The 9757-nt window shown below is 38.5% G+C and overlaps 1 pseudogene; it reads left to right on the forward strand.

Moving 5' to 3' along the window:
• Positions 1 to 202: 202 nt before the first annotated feature.
• LOC116590058 lies at positions 203 to 6571 on the forward strand (annotated as a pseudogene).
• Positions 6572 to 9757: the final 3186 nt, after the last annotated feature.

Here is a 9757-nt window from a genome sequence, read left to right on the forward strand (position 1 = left end):
GGTAACTTGATTTTGATGAGAACAAAAAGATTATACATTTCATTTTACTTGTTCTTTTTATGTTCGAACTTTGGACTTCAATGCTTATTTAAAAATCATATGTTGCTGCTGCCATCTGTTGGATGGTATGTGAGACCTACTCAGTCAGAAGGACCTTTTAAACATCCAAGTATCTGTCCTTTCCTTCTTTTAACTTTACAGCATGCCTCCAAAAGGTAAGATTCTTCCTTTACTCCTTTACTTTGACGTGAGATATGGTTGTTGGCTCCCAGCCCCAGAACCCAATTTATCTGGGGAACATCTTCTATTGTGGTGAGGCACTTTCTTTTCAGGAGTTTAATTTCTTTCTATTAAAGAAAGGGGGTGAGATTTTTATCTTTTCATGACTTAAAAAAGTGAGGCAAGCTTGTTGGGGAGGAAAGACATGTCTGTGTCTGAGTATGTTTAGGAACAAGCATATTTTTAGTATGGGGTGGTAGAATCTACACTTGACTAAAGAGCAAGGGAAATCAGTCAAAATTCTGTTGCTAGACTGTCATGCATTTTTGAAACCAGTGATTTTACTTGTCTTGCTGCAGTTTCCTCAGTTGCAAGATGAGATAGTTGGACTAGAACTAAGAAAAGCGTATGAGCTCAAGATCCATGTGGTTTTCTCTCTCTAAAGAGTCATATTCAAGGACTCGCAGTCATAGTAGCTAATACAAATATCAAAAGAAATACCAGTCTGAATCTCTTGAAAAGCATGAAAAAGGTGCTAATTTACCAGTCTATGGGAAATCTATCTTGTCACAGAGCCCCTTTGTCCTCCTCAATTCTTATTTTTCTATTTTCTACGTGCTCTAATTGTCAGTCCTCCTCCCTCATTACTCCTCCCCATGCTGGTTCTCTGAGATGTGACTATTTTCTCTCTCCTCCTGTCCCCACTCTTGTTTAACCTCTTGCTTCCAGTTTTCCATATTTCTCTGCATTTTTCTCCGATTCTGCATTTCAAATTTCCAAGGACCAGTCTTGGAGAAACAGCCTCTTCTCTGAGGTGTGGGAAGTCAAAAAAGCTAAACCAAGTGAAACATACTTCATATTGGTCTGGGTAGGCAGGAGAGGCAGGAAACATATAGAGGCAGGAACCAAGCACCCACCCAGCAAGAACCTTGCATGATATAACTACAGTACCTGTAGCTGAATTAACTGATTAGAATGCACAATTGGATTTATTGCCCTTTAGTTAGAGGTTTTTAAAGATAGAATATTATCTGATTCCTATTTTAATTCTTGCTAAAGAAAGAAAGATTGGGATCATTATTGAGCTCAGTTCTATTTACTTTCTTGAAATTTGATGTCTACAAAACCTGGAGTTTATTTACCTTTTCCTTCTCTCTTCCCTTCATGACATTCATTTACACCAGATTGGGGAGGAAGTGCATCCTTTTTGGTTTCTTCTCTGAGGATGAAGTCTTGGTTGAGCTTTCAGTAAACACAGCCAGAATGGGGTCTAGGAGTGGGGCTGTATTTCTTCTAGTGTGAGGGGAGTAATCATGAAGTAGTTCTCAAAACCTACCCTGAGGGGCATCTGGGTGCCTCAGTGGGTTAAAGCCTCTTTTTTCAGCTCAGGTCATGATCCCAAGGTCCTGGGATTGAGCCCTGCATCTGGCTCTCTGCTCAGTGGGGAGCCTGCTTCTCCCTCTCTCTCTCTCTCTGCCTACCTCTCTGCCTACTTGTGATCTCCACCTGTCAAATAAATAAATAAAATTTTAAAAACAAAACAAAACAAACAAACAGACAAAAAAACCCTACCCTGAGCTAGGCCTGCTCTCTTGGCCCTTGCTGCCATTCATCTCTCTGACCTACCTACTTTCCTAGTAGTGCTGAGGTTTGCTGTGGTGAAAGGGAATGCTGCCAGCCTGCACAGATAGTTTCTCCTTATAAAAGGTTTGGGGGATTTCCTAGACTTGTCTCTTATGAGTTCTGTCAATGAGGTTTCAGAGGACCCCAGGCACTTGGGGTGGAAGGGAGTGGCCTGCAGTGTGACCAGTCTGAGGCCCACCATGAAGAAGGTCTGCAGAAGAAAGATCCCATTTGTTATGATGGAGAGTAACAGCCAGTTATACATTTGGTGATGGTGATTCATTTGCTCAGTAGAGGTTTGGGAGGATTACAGTGTGAATTTGAAAAAGTCATTTCTATATCGGGCAATGAAGTGACTCTGAGCAGTCAGCATGTACTATATGGAGTTTTGTCATCTTTGGTAATATGACCAATGTTACTGTATTGAGAAAAATGTAAAATGGAACTGTCATAGTAAAAAAAGAAATTATTCAAACAAAACTCCATGCTAGGGGTGTCTGGGTGGTTCAGTCAGTTAAGCATCTGCTTTTGGCTCTAGTCATGATCCTGGGGTCCTGGGATGGAGCCCCACATCCAGCTCTCTGTTCAGTGGGGAGACTGTTTCTCCCTCTCCCTCTGCTGCTCCCCCTGCTTGTGCTTGCTTGCTCTCTCTCTCTCTCTCTCTTGCGCTGTCAAACAAACAAATAAATAAATAAATAAATAAATAAATCTTTTTAAAAAAACCCTCCATGCTAATAGCATTATGATATAATGGAGTTCTATCACCATCAATATCTTGCCTTAAGTGTACAAGCTGTATATATATTTGTATGTATGTGTGTGTATACACACACACACACACACACACACACACACACATTTTTCTAAATCTTCTGGGCTTTAAAGCTTGCTTTAAAGGACATAATGAAGCAATGAACAATACCATATTCCCAGCTGCCAGAGCCAATGTGTATCTCCAAACAGTGGCTGGGTGAGGAGGCTAAATGCTTTGCGGATACCCCCAAATGTCCTCTCCAGCTTTGCTTAAGGAAGTGGATGAACATTTGTTTAATGATTTGACAGTGTACAAAATGAGCCTGTCTGCAGCCCAGTACATCCACTCAAAAGTCATTTTATCTCTGCTGGCACTGGAGGATCCCTGTCACTCATGGTCACTAGGCAGAGAACTCATTGCCAGTGTAAATGTTTACCAGGTCCTTCCCTTAGGATGGAGAGCTGAAGTTCCCAACTCTCAGTTCAGAAAGGCATGGCATAGCTCTTTTGCTTCTAGTATCTTTTGTACTGGAGGAACCATTGTTGCAGACTGGTCTGTGGAGGTAATCACCTCCCTTAGCTCTTAAATAGTAGGTGAACATGGGGGCAGTCCTGCACATTAAAGCCTAAGGCTCTGGTACAGTTTCTGGAGGCTGTGCTGCCCTTGAATGATGTCCTTGCCAGCAAAGCTGCATAGCCTGCAGGATGAGAGGCCGTTGGCATGTGCTGACTGGGTGGACCTGATTCCTGGGTATTGTGGGAATGCAGAGTTGCTTCTCCACCCATGGAGCTATGCTGTGATGAGAACCTTGGCAGGAGATGAGGGGCGATCTCAAGTATTCAGGCACTCCAATGCCTTTAAAACACTATTATGGGATGGAATATAACATTACATAATATAACATGATATGTTAATATGGGCAAAGGGAAGTAGGGTTTTAAGGGACTAAATGGGGACTTTGACTTGAAATCTCTGGATTTCTCTTATACTTTATTTTCTTTATTGAGGTATAATTGACATATGGCATACTAGTTTCAGATGTATGACATAATGACTCAACATTTGTATATTGCAGACTAAGTCTAGTTAACATTTATCACCATACAATTTATAAATATACGGTATTATTCTCTATAGTCATTATGCTGTGCATTACTTTCCCAGGACTTCTTTATTTGATAATTAGAAATTCATACCTTTTGACCCCCTTTACCATTTCACCGAATCCCCATCTTTACCTCTGGCCAATACCTAATTCTCTGTATCTAAGAAATTGTTTTTGTTTTTATTTTAGATTCCCCATGTGAGGTTATTTGGTATTTGTCTTCCTCTGTTAGACTTATTTCACTCAACATAATGCCCTCAAAATCTATGTCATCATAAATGGAAAAATTTTATTCTTTTCTGTGACCGAATAATATTCCAGTGTGTGGTGTGTGTGTGTGCATATCCATTTTCTTTATCCATTCATCTGTCAATGGACACGTAGATTGTTTCCCTATTGTGGCTATTGTGAATAATGCTGTAGCAAACATGGAGATGCAGAATATATATCTATATATCTATATATATATATATACACAGATTATATATATTATATATTATAATATATACATTTTTTTCCTTCAAATTAGTGTTTTTGTTGCTAAGTGGAATTGCAGGATCATATGGTATTTGTATATTTTTAGGAGACTTCATACTGTTTTCCATAATGGCTACACCAATTTATATTCCTACCAACAGTGCACAAGGATTTCCTTTTCTCCATATCCTTGTGAACACTTGTTATTTCTTATTTTTTATAATGTATGGCACACACATACACACACCAATATTCCTAAACCCCAAATTAAAAAATGTTCTCTCATTTTTCCTGATCAGTTAGGGATCTTATCTGTTACTCCACTGAATATTACTTCTTTAATTTAGAACTAAAATTTAATGACTTCTATATTAAAGAGAAACAGAGGACCAGTGTTATTTCTTATTTTTATAATAGCCATTCTAATGGTATGAAGTGATATCTCATTTTAGTTTTGATTCAGATTTCCCTGACATTACTGATGTTGAGCATCTTTTCATGTACCTGTTGGCCATCTGTATGCCATTTTTCTTTAGAAAAATGTCTATTCAAATCTTCTGCCATTTTTAGATTATTTAGGGGTTTTTGTCTTTTTGTTTTGTTTTGGATTTGGTTTTTTTGTTTTGTTTTGTTTTGTTTTTGCTATTGAGTTGTGGGCATTCTTTGTCTATTTCGGATATTAGTCCCTTTTCAGGTATATGATTAGCAAGTATTTTTTTCCCATTCAGTAGGTTGACTTTTCATTTTGTTGATGGTTTCCTTTGCTGTGCAAAAGCTTTTTAGTTTGATATAGTCCCACTTATTTATTTTGGCTTTTGTTGCCTTTTTTTTTGGTATCAAATCCAAAATTCATCTGCAAGACTCAGGTCAAGGAGTTACCTTCTATGTTTTACTCTAGAAGTTTTATGATTTCAGGTCTTAAATTCAGGTCTTCAATCCATTTTGAGTTAACTTTTGTGTGTGATATAAGATAGTAGTCCAGTTTCATTTTTTGCCTGTGGCTGTCCAGTTTCCCCAACATTTTTGAAGAGACTGTCCTTTCCCCCACTGTATATTATTGGCTACTTTGTCATAAATTAATTGCCCATATATGTATGGGCTTATTTCTTGGCTCTCTATTCTGTTTACAGAATTCTCTTAGATTTCCCCTTATTTTTAAAAAACTGCAATTAATTGGGCTTTTGTATTAAAATTGCCTTTAAGTTGACTTTGAGTTTATCAGAAAATAAATCAGAGTTTATCTTCCTACTTTGATAAGGCTTAGAGACCACTAGTAAGCTTCTGTCTTTCACCAGAAAGACCGAAGCTGGGACATGAATGATAGCTGATGCATGAGTGGTGATAACTGCCAGTCACAGAGTCCTTCTGGACTGTGCTGAGAGTATCATATGAGTTACCACATTTACTCCCCAATGCAACCCATGGGACAGGGACTTTCATTCCTGCTTTCAAAAAGGAAATTGAAACTTGGAGGAGGATCACATGGCAGAACCATGCTTGGAAACCTTCCCTCTAAGCAGCCTGAGGTGAACTCTGAAAACGGTTCACTATTCACATAACCCAGAAAACCCTACAAAAAAAATCAAGAGGCTCAAAGCTTCATGTTTACCTTTTTTGTTGTTTTTTAAAATTATGTTCAGTTAGCCAACAAAGAATATGTCATTAGTTTTTTATGTTATGTATTTTATTTTTATGCATTAGCTTTTTAACTTGTATTTTTCACACCTATATTTTTTATAGATGTATGCTTTATTATAGTCCTTTTTTCACTATTCAATTTTACCTTTGCATATATATGTTTTACCTATAATTTTAGGACATAATGTCCTCTAACACACAGAACAAAATACACCCAGGAACAACAGAAACAGCTTTTTGTCCACACTTCATGTTCACTTTAAGACCACACATGAAAACACCCAGGCCATCGGGGTATACATATCCTATAAGCCACTAAGTATCTAAAAGATATCACTTTGTAGAAGCAATGTGTGCCATTCCATTGCTACAATGGTGGAGTTGGTACATGTGCCCAGGCCAAACAATGGGACTGGACACGAGATTGGTGGCCCAAGAAGAGTGCTGCATTTTTACTGCCCATGCTTCAAAATGCAGAGACAAATGTTGAACTTAAGGGTTTAGATATAGATTCTTTGGTCATTGAGCACATCCAGGTGAACAAATCCCCCCCAAAATGTGGCATAGAACTTACAGGGCTCATTGTTGGATTACCCATACATGAGCTCTCCCTGCCCCACATTGAGATGATCCTTACTGAAAAATAGCAGACTGTTCCTAAACCAGAAGATGAGGTTGCGCAGAAGAAACAGATATCCCAGGAGAAACTGAAGAAAGGAAACTTATGGCCCTGGAGTAAATTCTGCACAGAATAAATGCAGAAAGAAAGAAAAAAAAGAGAGAGAAAAAAAAGAAAGAAGAAAGAAAGGAAGAAAGAAAGTAAGTAGAGAGAAAAAGAAAGATGTTTGTATTCAGGAATCTTGTCCTCAAAACCTTGACTTAATGATGGAAAGCTTTGATTCTTTCCAGGGGCTCCAGCAAATACCTTGTTGTAGTGGATTTCCCTCTAATTTGGGTGAGAGCTCTTACTTTATGATGCCAAATCAGTGAGTCCCTACTCTCATGAAAATTATAAACTTGTAAGTCTAAAGGTAAAGGTATAGCATTTATCTAAAATATTAACTATTAAGTGCTTTGTGCTATTCCAGAAACAATATTGCCCTATTATACCATCATAACTAGTCTCTTCTATTTGTATGTCTACAAATCTAATGTATTTTCTTGTATTCTGAGAAATAACAGCCAGGTACTTTTCTTTTCAATTTATCCATTATCCACCTATCTATTTATCCATACATATATTCATATAATTATCTACCCATGTAACAGTTGTTGACTTTGACTTAGTGTGAGGTATCTTTTGTAAAGATTGGGAGTCATACAAAGATATTAACAAACAAGTAAAGCTTCTTTCCCCAAGTACCCAGAATCTAGTTGGGAGAGACTCTCTATCTAGATTTAGAGCTGTAACATACAGGAGAATGAGGCAAGTCCTGTGGAAGAGTAAGAATTTGTAAATGAATGTGCTCTCCCTAGGAGCCACAGAAGCCTTGATGAATGGGGAGGATTTTGGAAGGGGAGATTGGCTGGTGGAGAGGACATTCCAGAGGAACAAATGGGTAGGTGTGGGATGTTCAGACTTGTGGGACCTGGGAATGTTAATTGTGGAGGAAAGGGGAGGAGAGCTGGAGCAAGGTTGAAGAGGCAGGCTAGGGCCAAGCCATAGAGGGCTTGAGCACCAGGATAGGTGGCTTAGGCTGAATTCAGTAGGAGTGGGGTTCATGAAGGCTTTTACAACAGGGGAACTCTATGACACAGGTTTAGTAGGAAAAGCATGCTGTCTAGTCCTGGCTAGAATCCTGGCTCTTTTTAAGCAGTGCTCATTGTTAAGTGTGTGTGAAGTGTCCACTGGAGATCCTGAGGCATGGGGGCACTTGGGCAAGGTGGCATTCTGATGAGGTTCGGAGAATGGTGCTTCGAGAATCTTATTGTAGAGGTGGATGGTGGAGGCTGGCAGCCTCGTTAAGATAACTACAGTGGTCTTGTCAGGCATCTGGGGCTTGAAGGGAATGTCAGCAAGAATGGAATAAAAGCAGGAACAGACCTGAGAGAAAAGGAAGAATGGATGGAACCAGAAGCTGATGGGAGGTATGATTGTAGGGTGAGGGGGCTTTGGAAGCAAGTGTGACCAAAAGGGATTCTAGGGCCACTTTCCCAGCACACCCAGCCCAGGAATGTAGGCACTGTGACTCTAGAACAGTCCTTCCTGTGGAATTTAGGAGACAACTTTGAATTTAGGAGACAACTTGTCTCTCAAGCCAGAGCAAATTCTGAGAGTTCCTATTTTCACACAAGATTCTGATGCTGATGCCAAATTTTCAGCTTCAGGTAGCAAAGGATTTTCAGTTGTCCTTAGGGTTGAAACAACATAGTGCTATTTGGCTTCCTCCATGCAGCCAAGTTGGCCAAAAAAACTGTCTTTTGTTTTGATTTGAATAGAAAGCACACTGCTGTGTGGTTCTTGACATTTACTTTACCCTGGGAGCAGAACTTTATCTTGGAATGCAGTGGTGGTGGGTTGAAAAGATAGTCCTTACAGGCATATTTTCCACATTTGTACCTTAGTCCTCAGTTTCAAATACTTTTATCTCTGATGGCATCATTTACAACCATGCTCAAAAAATGTAATTAAAGAACAAAAATAACTCATGATTACTGAACCGTAATGAGATAGATGCTTATAAGCACTTTCTCTAGGAAAACCAAGTGGGCATCTACCACATGAAAAATGTATGACAGAGGAAGATAATTAAAAGTTGAAATTAGGCTAATGTATCTGACAAAAGAAAAAATTTTTAAATTAAACTGTTAAATTATTTAATTATTGACTCATTGTCTTAATTAAATTGTATGATGTTCCAGAATAACACTTTATGGGCATCAGGTACGAGCTTCTATTCTGGGGTTTCTCATGTGGCCTGTGGGTGTCCTTGTGAAGAGAAGGCCTTAATGAGAAGACTCAGATATTTGTGCTTCTTTTTCTTTTTAACTTTTTATTTAAATTCCAGTTAATTAACATACAGTGTAATATTAGTTTCAGATTTACAATATAGTGATTCAACACTTCCATACAACACCCAGCTCATCATGACAAGTGCCCTCCTTAATCTCCATCACCTATGTCACCCATCCCGCTTCCAACCTCTCATCTGCTTACTATCAGTTTATTCTTTATAGTTAAGGGTCTGATTCTTGGTTTGCCTTTCCCTAAGCCTGTGCTCTTTGTTTTGTTTCTTTAATCCCACATATGAGTGAACCCATAGGGTATTTTTCTTTCACTGACTGACTCATTTTACTTACCATAATACTCTCTCACTCCATCCATGTCATTGCAAATGGTAAGATGTCATTTTTAATTTTTTTTTTTAGTTTTTATTTAAATTCCAGTTAACACACACTGTAATATCAGTTTCTAGTGAAAATCTGGTGATTCCACACTTCCATACAACACCAAGTGCTCATGAAAACAAGTCCCCTCCTAATCGCCATCACCTATTTAACCTAGAGTTAAGAGTCTGCCATTTGAAAATATCTTCTCTTATTCCATAGGCTGCCTTTTAGTTTTGTTGATTCTTTTCTTCACTGTGCAGAGTTTTTTATTTTGATGTAGTCCCAATAGTTTTTTGTTGTTGTTGTTGTTGTTGTTATTTTTTCCCTCACCTCAGGAGATATATCTAGTAAACAGTTCAAATGACTGAGGTCAAAGGGACTACTGCTTATATTCTACTCTAGGATTTTAATAGTTTCATGTCTCCCATTTCGGACTTTAATCCATTTTGAATTTATTCTTGTGTATGGTATAAGAAAATGGTCCAGTTTCATTGTGCATGTTGCTGCCCAGTTTTCCCTACACCATCTGTTGATGAGACTGTCATTTTCCCATTATATATTCTTTCTTGCTTTGCCTAAGATTAATTGGCCATATCACTGTGGGTCATTTC

The sequence above is a fragment of the Mustela erminea genome, chromosome 5 (assembly GCF_009829155.1).
Source record: "Mustela erminea isolate mMusErm1 chromosome 5, mMusErm1.Pri, whole genome shotgun sequence".
Lineage (NCBI taxonomy): Eukaryota > Metazoa > Chordata > Mammalia > Carnivora > Mustelidae > Mustela > Mustela erminea.